This window comes from Cervus canadensis, chromosome 3 (genome assembly GCF_019320065.1).
Source record: "Cervus canadensis isolate Bull #8, Minnesota chromosome 3, ASM1932006v1, whole genome shotgun sequence".
Lineage (NCBI taxonomy): Eukaryota > Metazoa > Chordata > Mammalia > Artiodactyla > Cervidae > Cervus > Cervus canadensis.
In genome coordinates, this window is record NC_057388.1 from 51,144,249 (window position 1) to 51,157,227 (window position 12,979).

General features: G+C 35.0%; 1 protein-coding gene across 3 annotated transcripts in view; it reads right to left on the reverse strand.

Annotated features, from left to right (window-relative positions):
- The window catches only part of FOXP2 (forkhead box P2), a 628,727-nt gene that overhangs the window by 422,752 nt on the left and 192,996 nt on the right, over positions 1–12,979 (reverse strand). For all 3 annotated transcript variants that reach the window (XM_043463145.1, XM_043463144.1, XM_043463146.1), the window contains exon 3: positions 5,325–5,415. The gene's annotated coding sequence lies outside the window, so the exon portion shown is untranslated. The remainder of the gene's footprint in view (positions 1–5,324; positions 5,416–12,979) is intronic.

A 12,979-nucleotide genomic window follows, 5' to 3' on the forward strand; every position in this document is an offset into this window, starting at 1 on the left:
AATATGTGTACATATATCTAGATGCTTTCCTCACACCTCTATAAAGACATTAAAGGAGAACGATGGAAAACTAGTATGATAGATTAGTAGAATAGATTCTAAAAGCTCAGATTCCATAAAGGTAAGAGTTTTTTTGTTGTTATTGTTTTGTTTGCTTATTTGTTTTTTAACTATTTCAAACAGCTCTTCTAAAAGTGAATCAGCACCAGACTAGCACCCAGATCTACCCAGTCCTGACACTCGAACATTGATGTACTCAATGAGCAGGAGACTAGAAGAGGCCTCTGCATATTATAAAATCAGTATACCAGGTGAAATCTAAACATTTCACATTTTCTTCTCACTTAAGCCCACTTTCTCATAAACATGCATGCCTTCCCCACGGCACTTACTTTAGAGACCACATGTTCAGTATACCTGTATACTGTATTAATCTTTGTATTTCCTGCAAAGTCCAGAATAGTAATGAAGTTTGTGGAAATAATTTTCAGGGGTAGTATATAATATATTAATTATCTACTGTTACATAACAAATTACCTCCAAATTTAGCAGCTTTGGACAAAAAAAAAATTATTATGTCAAATGGTTTCAGGAATCAGGAATCCAGGAGTAGTTCCTCTAGGTGGTTTAGGCTCAGGGTTCCTCAAGAAGATGTAGTTACTGATAGTTCTGGCCTGTCTACTGGACAGAGGGCACAGTTTCTCACCACACGGATCTCACCAAGTCAGCTATCCTCCCCTAGAGCAAGTCATGAGTCTGAGAGGGAAAGAGAAAAGGGAAAGGGGAAGGAAGAAGGGAGGGGGGAAGGAGAAAAAAGAGAGAGAGAAAAATGGAAACAAGAAAGAACACCCAAAACAGATGTCCTAATATCTTGTCTAACCCAATCTGAAAAGCAATATATTATTACTTATACCATATTCTAGTCAACTGGCCACAAGAAACAAGGTACATGTGGGAGGGAAAAATACAGTTGTATGAAAACCAGGAGATGGTGATCATTAAGGACCATCTAAAAGGCTGCCTATCACAGCTCACCCTCTGGACCCCAAGATTCACATTCTTCCCATGTGCAATCAGTTTCAAACATATAAGCTGTACTGGATTCCTAAAGGTCATTTAAGGGTTAATTGAGATACACTTCAGATTACTGAGTCAGTGTAAGAGCAGATAATTTATAAAAACCATCCTTTAAAATATGATTCTCAAAAATAAATAAATAAAATAAAATAAAATATGATTCTCAAACTGACCACTGTTCTGAATTAAGGAGGTATTTCATATATTTGAGCTTCCTTTCTTGCCTGGGAAACCTCATGATCAGAGGAGCCTGGACAGCTATACAGTTCATGGTGTCACAAATAGTCAGCCATGACTGAGTTAACTTTCACTTTCACTTTTCAAATATTTAGTGAATGTTTCTTAAGATACGATTATATGCAAGGCTACAGGTGATAAACACATGATACTATCAGGAAAAGTCCTGAGTTGGCTAAAAAGGAGGAGAGAAATAGGACAAGTGTAATGGAAGAGGCAGAGATGTAAATGTGCTCTACATTTACAGGCGACAAGGGAGAAGAAACAACAGGATATACACAGACAAAGATGTGGGCGAGTGTAAGGCAAGTTCAAGGTATACACATCAGTGTAATGAGGAGAAAATGTTGGATACTAGGGTTTTGTCAGAGAATATTAAATACCAGGACATGCTGTTTTAGTTTGGTGGCTAGCCAGCTTAAAATAATGGATCAGTATTAGGCAGAGAGGAATGGCCCATTGAAACTTATACTATAAGCAGAACTGAGAATAAAATTTTACACTAGTGACAATATTACTTTTTTTTATTAAATTTAATTTAAATTAAATTTAAATTAAATAAAAAAAAAACTAAAATGCTAGGTTAAATTAATTTTAAATTAAGAAATTTAACATGCTGTGGCAGATAAACTTTAGGGTGGTCCCCAGGTTCATGCCCTATATAAGTCCCTCCCCTTACAGGCAGGCAGGACTATGACTTGCTTCTAACAGAATCTGGCAAAGGTTATGGGATGCTATTTCAATGGTTATGCTAATATATATACACATACATAGATACGTAACTCTATTTTTCTAACAATTAGTAGAAACTCTCCTACTAATTTTAAAGATACAAGCTACTATTATGTGAACTGTATATGGAGAGGGCCACATGGATGAGAACTGCGGAAAACCTCTAGGACCTGTGGATCTCAGTCCTATAAAAGCAATGAAATGGATTTGGCCAAAGCCCAGTAAGTTTGGAAAAAGACACTGAACTCCAAAGGAAAATGCGTTCTAGCCAATATTTTGATTGTAGCCTTGTAAGATACTGAGCTAAGCCATGCCTGGACTCCTGACCTATGGAAATTGTTAACATAATAAATGTATGCCATTTTAAGCTTTAAAATATTAGTACACAGCTATCAAAAATTCATACACATGCTAACCAAATCACAGAATGCACATTTACAAATTAACTCCTTTTTACTATTTCATGGGCCAAAGTTAGAAAGCTAGTCAGGACACTGGATCAGGTGGCCTGGAAAATACAGTCAAACTTTGAGACCCACGTGATAGGGAGCAAAACAAAACTAACTTACAAAAAAAAGCTTACTATTCTCTTCATATGTATTTATACATTTAGTCCTCAAATTAACTCTAAGAAATAGGTACTATTATCTCCATTTTCCAGATTCAGAAATTAAGAGTTAAGAGAGTTTAAATGACCTATCTAAGGTTTCACATATGGTAGGTTTGTTTTTGAGCCATAATTCAAATCTAAGCAATCTGATTTCTAAGCTTACATTCTCAACAGCTATATGCTACAGCCTCTGTATTTACAGTTTTATTCAGTCTGTTTCATTTGACCAAAAAATGTGTGCACACCACATATTTGAACCACTTGTCCAGCCCCTCCTTAGCCAAATCATCTTCCTGCATAGTTCACTTACTTTTTAATAATTTGAAAATTAGAGCAAATATTTTGTCAGGTATGATGCCTAATTTTTACAATTTATCAAACTTATAGCAATATGTATAAGTATGTGAATGAAGTTTTTTCTACTCCACTGAAATAACTGATCTTTTATTTGAATTTAATACTCTTACAATAGAAACTCTGGAAATAACTGTAAATATTATGAAGTAAAATACGCACATATACATACACACTTTAAGTAACCATTTACCCATATACACAATCTCAGTTGGAAGCTGTGTGGAATACTTTAGTTCTTATTTAGTATAATCTAAGTCAGGTTCTGTAAACCTCTATGAGAGGTAAAATGGGGACAATCGTTTGAAAACAAGTATTCACTTAAGGGATTTCTGGAGGGAAAGGAACAGAAGAGTGGAAAAGAAGAAAATGAGTATTTCTTGAAAATAGCTGTGCATTTTAATACATACACAATTATGTACCTTTCTGGGAAAAAGACTCTATTTTCTAAAAGCCATTTCTTTCAGGGTTCCATGATGTTCACTCTCAGGTAACTCCTACTTATAAATCTAAAATTTCCCTGCTATTACTAAAACAAATGTCCTATTACTACTCCACAAATGAGAATTTAATATTAAAGGTCTCACAATGACAGGATATATCAACATAACCATTATCCATAGTAAGAACAAATAACAGAAGAAAAAAAGATTGCGTGTAAGCAGATCTGAGTTTTAATAACACGTAATTATTTATTATTAGCTATAATATCACAATAAGCTACACCATTTTTTCTAAGTCCTTGAAATTCTTTGCCAAAACTTTCAGTTTCTCCACTTACTAAATAATGAATACAATGGCCACCTTACTTACATCATAAAATATGCAACAGTAAAATTAATGAGTTCAATGAAAAAGTAAAATGAAGTAAAAAGTTATCAAAATGTTTCCAAAATTTTAAATGCTAAATACATGTGGAGTCATTCTTCTTGTTTGTGGGACTTCCATGGGATGACAGAGGGTGAGTTGGTTGGATGGCATCACTGACTTGATAGACATGAGTTTGAGCAAGCTCCAGGAGTTGGTGATTAACAGGGAAGCCTGGTATGCTGTAGTCCATGGGGTCGCAAAGAGTCAGACAGGACTGAGCAACTGAACTGAAATGATTTTGCTTGTATGTCTGACAGAATTATAAAGTTGGTACAAAACAAGCAAAATTCCATAGGCAAAACAGTACCTGAGAAATAACTGACTACATGATTCAAGTACATTGACAAAATTCTCTCAGGGAAGATACAGAGCATCTATCCAGATAGAGTTTTAGAAATGGCTACAGCAATTCAGGCATCACAGCTAGGATCCTGAGACCCATCCTACATTTTTTGGTGAACCCACTTGATAAAGAATTCTGAAGTGGCATGGGCAAGAAAAAATAGTAATTTTAAGAAGTCAGGGCATCAGGGTTCCCCTTTCTTTGGGGGTAAAGACAAGAGAGGGAAATGATGTAAACAACTCATCTAGAATTTTTTTTTTTAGTTTTCTTTTTGTAACTATATGATTAAAACTTTGGCCCCCTATAACATAACTGCTTGACTGATACCATAATCAAGAAATGACACTGAAAACTAACTTCACAGAGACATTATACAGTAAGAGTGGGAGATAAAATCTGCATCTCTTGGAACTGCAGCTCATACTATCTCTGTCGTCCTTGTTTCATAACAAACAATGGAGTTCAAGTTCTCTAAACTGGCACCATAAATATCAAGGAAAACTACTATTATACTGAAAGAAGTATAATATAAAAAAAATAAATGATTTCTAAATAGCTGATTTGCTAGATCTCAAGAAGTTTATTTAAAAAAATCAAACTTTCAAGAAAAAATCATTAGTAGTATGCTATTCTCCTTAGTTTCTGACATTTCTAGATTCTCCTAAGTATCAACTGGATCTTAATAAAATAGTATTGAAAACATCAGTATATATAGGCCAGCATAATGGTGACAGAAAATACTTCAAGTGCTTTTCTTGTCTAATCATTTATTCCTAATATTTCAAAATCAAATTCACATTCTTCATAAATTCATGTTAATTTTCAAAAGACAAAGTGAGATTAGGAAGAAGAGATCAGGTTTAAAAGGAAGAAGGAGCACAATAAGAAGTGAAATAAAAAGCCCAAGAGAAGAAACAGTGGTAAAAACTCCTATTGCCACACATGATATGTCTCTATGGTTCACTGATAGTTTTTGTGTTTTTTTTTTTAAACCTTTGAGCAAAGATACTTATCCAAAAACTTAAAGGAAAAAATAAGCTTTAGAAAAACAAAAACAAGCACAATGAATGAAAGAGACTTATCACCAAAAGGCCACTTACCTATTTCTCCCAGATCTTCAAGAAGACTTGCAAGTCAACCTTGATATGGAGCCCAAGGTAAATTCAATTCCAGTATCACATTAGGGCAGCCCTGTTAATAGAGACAAACAATTGTCACTGCTTTGAAAATTAATTTTTAATTTATGTCCCAATTAGTTCAATGATTTCACCATAAAACATACTAAACCTAAAGGTAAGTATACAGCATTCATTGCTTTGGGAATCTTCAAACGTGTATAAAATTGCTTTCCTACATTTTGGAAAACTTTAAAGCCACTGTTTGGTACAAAGTAAGGACCACAGCAATAGCACTGATCATACTTTCAAGAAACACAGACTTTACTTCCCATTCTTATCCTGATTTCCCAGGTTTAAACTTCTGATGATTAAATTTTGCAATTTATAAGAATAAAATTATTTATGTCTCAAGGGTTCCAACTGAAAACATGACTGATTTCAATTGCCTCTTCAACACACACTTAATGAGTTTTGTAGATCTTTCCACAATTAACAAACTGATAGTAAGCATTTCTTCTCCCAGGTCAGAAGGTGTCTGATATGCCACTGGGGAAGAGTGGAGAAGAACTACTAATAGCTCCAGAAAGAATGAAGTAGCTGGGCCAAAGCAGAAATGATGCTCAGTTGTGGATGTGTCTGGTGATGAAAGTAAAATCTGATGATAAGAACAGTACTGCATAGGAACCTGGAATGTTAGATCCATGATTCAAGGTAAGTTGTGAGTGGTCAAGCAAGAGATGGTGAGAATAAACATTGACATCTTAGGAATCAGTGAACTAAAATTGACAGGAATGGGCAAATTTAATTCAGATGACTATTATATCTACTACTGTGGGCCAGAACCCCATAGATGAAATGGAGTAGCTCTCATAATTAACAAGAGAGTCTGAAATGTGGTATTTGGGTGCAACCTCAAAAATTACAGAATGATCTTGGTTCATTTCCAAGGCAAGCCATGCAATATTAGAGTAATTCAAGTCTATACCCCTACCACAGTTAGTGAAGAAGCTAATCAGTTCTATGAAGACCTAGAAGACTTTCTAGAACTAACACCAAAAAAAGATGTTCTATTCATCATTGGGGATTGGAATGCAAAAGCAGGAAGTCAAGAGATACCTGGAGTAACAGACACGTTTGGCCTAGGAGAACAAAATGAAGCAGCACAAAGACGAACAGAATTCTGCCAGGAGAATGTACTGGTCATAGCAAGTACCCTTTTTCAGCAACACAAGAGATGACTTTACACATGGACATCACCAAATGATCAATACCAAAATCAAATTGATTACATTCTTGTAGCTGAAGATGGAGAAGCTGTATACAGTCAATAAAAACAAGACCTGGAGCTAACTGTGGCTCAGATCATCAGGTTCTCATAGCAAAATTCAAGCTTAACTAAAGAAAGCAGGGCAAACCACTAGGCTGGCCAGGTACAACTTAAATCAAATCCCCTATGAATATGCAGTGGAGGTGACAAATAGATTGAAGGTATTAGATGTAGTCAACACTGTGCCTGGAGAACTATGGATGGAGGTCCCTAATATTGTACAGGAGGCTGCCAACAAAACTATCCTAAAGAAAAAGAAAAGCAAGAAGGCAAAGTGGTTATCTGAGGAGGCTTTACAAGTAGCGGAAGAAAGAAAAGTGAAAAGCAAGGGAGAAAGGGAAAGAAACATGCAACTCTGATTGCTAGGGACCGCAAGGAAAGCTGTAGGGAGACTAAACCTACGTCTGCAACAGGAAAGAGTACCATGTTCAATTAGCAATGTTTCCACAGGCACTGAAAATGATGATTGACATCATATACCATGCTCACTGAACATTTAGGCATTGCAGTAATTTTATTTAAATCATTTCCAAACACTTTTGGCTAAAAAATCCTTTCTTCCAATGGAAACTTGGTGAGAGGTCAATTAATTAGGCAGATAAAAATGAAACATTCTGACTGAATCAGGATCCCAAATACTCAGTACCACCACTATTCTTTCACCAGTTACCCTGGGGGTATTCTAGGAAGCTTATATATATACTGCAAAGCATAACTTGAAACCACTGTTTTAGTTAATCTTAAGTATTACATAACTCAAAGTTACAAAAATATAGGTAATTCAAACTCCTATTCTTAGCATTCTAGCATTCTTTCTCTGTTGCTTTTGTTCTCCATATTTCTCTCAATGACAAAATTTTGCATAGGAGCAGACTCCACCCTTGACTTTACTTATGTTAATCTTTCTTCTCCAATAATTTCTTGCCTGCTATATGCCACCAAAAAAAAAAAATTCTTATGAAAATGTAGCAGCCTAAATTGTTTTCTAATTCTATACTGACTTATTTTTCACTTCACCATATTCACAGATATCAATTTTTCCTAAATCAACCTATAAATTCTAGACTTTCAAATAAAATCTAAAAATCCATTTTAAAGTATGTTATAAAATGTCTATTATTATCAAAGTTAAGTTAAAAAATGAAGGGCAAACAGAAGAATCTCACTCTATCAAATATTAGGATACACAACAAATTCAGGGACAGACACAGAGATACAGAGTTCAGAAATAAATTCACAGGTCAATGATAACTTTATATATGATAAAGATGATAACAAAAGTAAAAGAAAAGGTTGGTGCTGACTCATTGTACAGAGAAAGAAAAATAGTCTCAGAATATGGCAAAAACTTAGCTCCTTACTTTACACCATATATAAATTTGAAATTTAACTAAAGAGCCTGGTGGCTCAGATGGTAAAGAGTCCACCTGCAATGCAGGATTTGATCCCTGGGTTGGGAAGATCCCCTGGAGAACGTAATGGCTACCCACTCCAGTTAATCTTGCCTGGAGAATCCCATGAACAGAGGAGCCTGCCGGGCTACAGTCCCTGGGGCCGCAAACAGTTGGACAAAACCGAGCAACTAAGCACACATGCACACAAACAATTTAAAAATGTGAAAGTTACCTTTTCAAAGCTAATAGAAAACACTCAGGAGAGTTTTTTGAAAATTAGAAGTAAAAGGCAATTCTGAAACAAAACATAAAATTAATGACTTTTACTAAGTTAAAATGAGAATTTTTCAGTGACTAATGTTGCCAAAAGGTATGTGAGGTCTGGCTGTTTGCTGCTCAAAAGCCAATTAATTGGTCAGGCTGGTGGAAAGGAAAGTTTGCTTTATCTCATATGCTGGCAACTGGGGAGGGAGGCAGATGTCTGTCCAAAGGCCAACTCCCCCTGCACTGGCAACCACTGGGGCAAGAGCTTTTGCAGACAGAAGTGTGGCAGGGAGACTAGATGCAGAAACAGCACAGTCATCTCACAGTCATCTTCAAACTGGTCATCAGCGGTCTGACTACTGTCATCTTAATTGTTTTAGATACAGTTAATTATCAATTCCAGGATCCAGTTGTTCCCACTTTTTTGCGATCAATTCTTGGAACTGTAGTCACTTATGCTGTGAGTTGGAGAAAGAAATGGCAACCCATTCCAGTATTCTTGCCTGGGTAATCCTGTGGATAGAGGACCCTGGTGGGCCGCAGTCCATGGGATTGCCAGAGTCAGACACGACTTAGCAACTAAACCACCAGCACCGCATGTCATGGGAACAGCCTGGTCATCATACAGCTAACTTCTTCCACCTAGTGTTTTAGTATCTATAAGAGAGCTCACTGGATAAGGTTCAGAATGTTATCTATAGCCCTGTAGAAGGAATTAAAGGTCCTTGACTATACTTAACGAGTACGTTATTTGGTCTCCTTTGATTGTTTTCCTTTGTTTCCACATGTTCTCATTTTTCTGATTAAACTTATTCTTTGACGAAAGTTTTCCACAGACAAAAAACAGGCAGAAGATATGGGGGGGAGGATAATAGGGTCCAGCTCTGCTTCATCTGACATCATAGATAAACTGAGAGAAGCCTAACACCAACAAAGAATCAATATTAGAATACTCAGAAGAAATTAATAGAAAAATAAGTAAAAACTTGAAATGGCACTGCCTTATTAGAAGGGGAAGCCAGAACAGCTCTCAAATAGTCTAAAATGCTCCAAGTCACTTATCAGGAAGATGCAAATTAAAATGATATACCACTTACATCATCAGAATAGCATAAATCTGAGTACTGGATTCTACTCAGTGTTGTCAAGAATACAGAAAGATGAGCTCTCTTGTTTACTGCTGGTGGAAGCTAAACAACAGCTATTCTTAAAGGGAGTCTGGAAGACCTAAAATGCCAACCTGTTTTTTATGGGCCCAAAACACTTACGTAGAGTTCTATTGTAGCATATATCAGCTTAGTTTTTATGTCACTTTTTTATTGATATGCCATTCTCTCCCATTAATTTCTCCATTTTCATTAACCAAAATTAATGTTTAAAATAGATAAATCAAGTAATGTCAATAAGCATATCATTTATAATTATGGTTATAAATACCAGAAATGTGTTCCTTCTGTATAGCTGGACTGGACAGTGGGAAGGTGCAAGGCAGACATCTGCTATTTTTCACTACAATAAACCTTCTGTTTTATTTGATTTTTAAACTCAGCACATGCATTTCTTTAACCAAAGTCCATTTTCAATAAGATAAAGCAAGAAGCTAATTTTAAAAATAAAAAGCATATCAAGATTGCAGCATATAGGTTTTATTTAAATAAGCATGTCTTATTTTAGTAACTTAAACCTCAAGAAAAAAAAATTTTTTTAAGTAATTGAATATTTATCACAGTGATCACTTAATTATATACCAAATGATCACTTAGATTGGGGGGTGGGGGGAAAGCTGAATTAAAAAAATTTTTTTTAATTTAAAAAAAAAAACCTTAAGCCAGTAAAGGAAACTAAGAAATCGGAGAAGGCAAGAGCAGAGTCAGGGAGGCAGACAGGAGCTCTCTCACTCTCACACACGTGGACTCGCTGCAGACTGTGTCGGGCCCTGTCCACGCCCTGAGATACGGCCATGACTCTGCTTTCACGGAGTGTGCAGTATAGTGAGGAGTATGTGTGATTTCAGTGTGCTGAGCAACACGGCACGTGCATATGTATACACACACAGGGGGGGGATTCAATTTAAGCTGAGATGTTCAAAGATGTTCTGAATAAAAGTTCACACTTACAAATACTCCCTCTTCTATTTCTTTTAGCCTTTTAAATTGGATTACATATTTATTTAAGGATTGCTGTTGTAGGAAAGAGCATCATTCAAACATTCCCAGAGAGTTTGAAGTCTTTTCTTGTAAGGGACTGTAGTAAACAAAGTGAACAATTACTAGGTAGTTTAATTTTCTTGTCTTTTTTTTTTTCCCCCTAGGAACTCCCTGATACTCAAAAAAGAGATTTGTTTTTTTAACATGTTACTTGGAACTCTTTGTTTCTACTCTATCTTTTAATTAACAAAAATGAAGATATGTCCTAAAAGAAATACTACCATTTAATCATTTCCAAACAGAAAAAAAAAAAAATTACCTTGTGCAAAGCTTAAGCATAATACAAAATATTTTGTTTATTGAATGTCATGATTTGGCAAAATACACTAAAATCTGAAATAAATAAATAAAATACATTTTCATATAGGTCATAATGTCTAATGGATGTTCAAAAGTAAAAATTACACCAACATTTTACATACTGTTTTCATAAGATATAGTTATATGTTTGAAAATTCAGCATAGGTCTTCTTAGGGAATAGTGAAACTTAAGGATTATTTTATTATCTCAAAATAAACTAGCTAACTACAGTCAAATCTGAGAACACAAATAAACATTGGTCACAAAGGTTGATAGCATAACCAACGTTTCAGTGACAAGAAAATAACTAAACAATCAAACCCCAGCAGAGCAACAAACTTACAGGCTTAATTCTAGTTGTTGGGCAATGGGGATGTATGCAAATAGAATAAGAGAAACAATAACAAACTTCTGATAAATAGGGAATGATTTTTTTTAAATTATTTAGAAGGCAGTCCATATTCTATATGAGTTATTCCATTCCCACCAAAATTTATGAAGGGTTTGGGATGTGTCGTGCAAAAGGTTGTTTGGTTTTTTTTTCTTTTGCATCAGGCATTTACATGACAGGAACATCATATCTTTGTCATTTTGTACAGATGTTGCAATTATCAAGAAAGAAAATAGTTAGAGGATTTTTTAAAGCTGGCTCTGCAAAGGCTAAATACTATGAAACCGCCAAAAGAAATATAGAGAGCTCGCTACAATTAGTATCCTAACTGTGATTATTACGAACTCCACAAGAAAAGGAATGTTTTTGTCTGTTTAATTCACTTTTGAGCCCAATAAATCTAAACCACTGACTGACAAACAGTAGGCACTAGATACATAACTGTTAAATGGATCTATTAATCTATTGATCAATCAACATGGAACTGGACAGGTATGTTCTGTGCTTAGTCGCTCAATCATGTCTGACTCTCTGCAACCCCGTGGAGTGTAGCCCGCCACGCTCCTCTGTCCATGGGGATTCTCCAGGCAAGAATACTGGAGTGAGCTGCCATGCCCTCCTCCAGGGCATCTTCCCAACCCAGGGATCAAACCTGGGTCTCCCACATTGTAGGATTCTTTACCATCTGTGTCACCAAGGAATGTAGAAACGAAATTTTAGGTAGAATTAACAGGGCATCTAAACCAGGTTAAGAGATGCTACCCTTAGGTAATCTGGTTCAAAATTTCATTCAGTGATTTTTTTTAATAGATAAGACATGGAAATATAGAAATGTTCTGTCCCATTGCCTTAATCTAACACAATATCCATTTTATTGTGGAATTTCAAATACTAATTGAGACCATATATTTAGAGTTTGAGTATAGTATATGTGCTGCCGAAGCAAGCACTAGAGTTTGAGTATAAAATGTTCTTTTAAAATTTTAAAAATACTGATTTAACCTATATTAAATTGAGAACATATATTTTAGAACACATATTGAGAACATATATTAATTGAGAACATATATTTTAGAGTTTGAGAACATATATTTTAGAGTTTGAATATAAAATGCTGTTTTAAATTTTGAAAAATATTGATTTAACATTTATATTAATAAAGTAAGATTTGTACTTAGTGTAGGTAATACTGGAGCCATACTTAAGTGATGATTGCATATAATGCAAAGCTATCCAGAATATAAACATATACACATAAATACTAATTATAGGTAATCTACATGAGACTTATCACATGAGTTTGGTTTTCAACTTATTCTTCTGTCATCTTTATACAGCACAAGATAAGAAGAGTTCTTTCAGAATTGCAAAGAAGAGGTATTTTAATTATCAAAACTGATATTCAACATCTTTTGGCCACAATGCATAAATCATGAAAACATTATCTTAGCAGAATGGGGTCTCTGCAAGATTTATTCTGGTTTGATTGACCCACTTCTTGGTTAATAGCATCTGGATCTAAGAAAGTGAAGCAAATAGTGCTTCAGGAGCCACCATATCCCAACCAAACCATTAAGGAGATACAGTCATAGGAGTTGAACTGAGATTAAAAAGTTCACCATGAAAGTAACTGAAATCACAATGAATGTTAACTTTGCTGATATTATGGGCACAGTTCAAAACATACTAATTCAAAGTTAGGAAAATATTATTTTTAGTCACTTTCCACATTAACAAATCTGTTTCTAGCTTT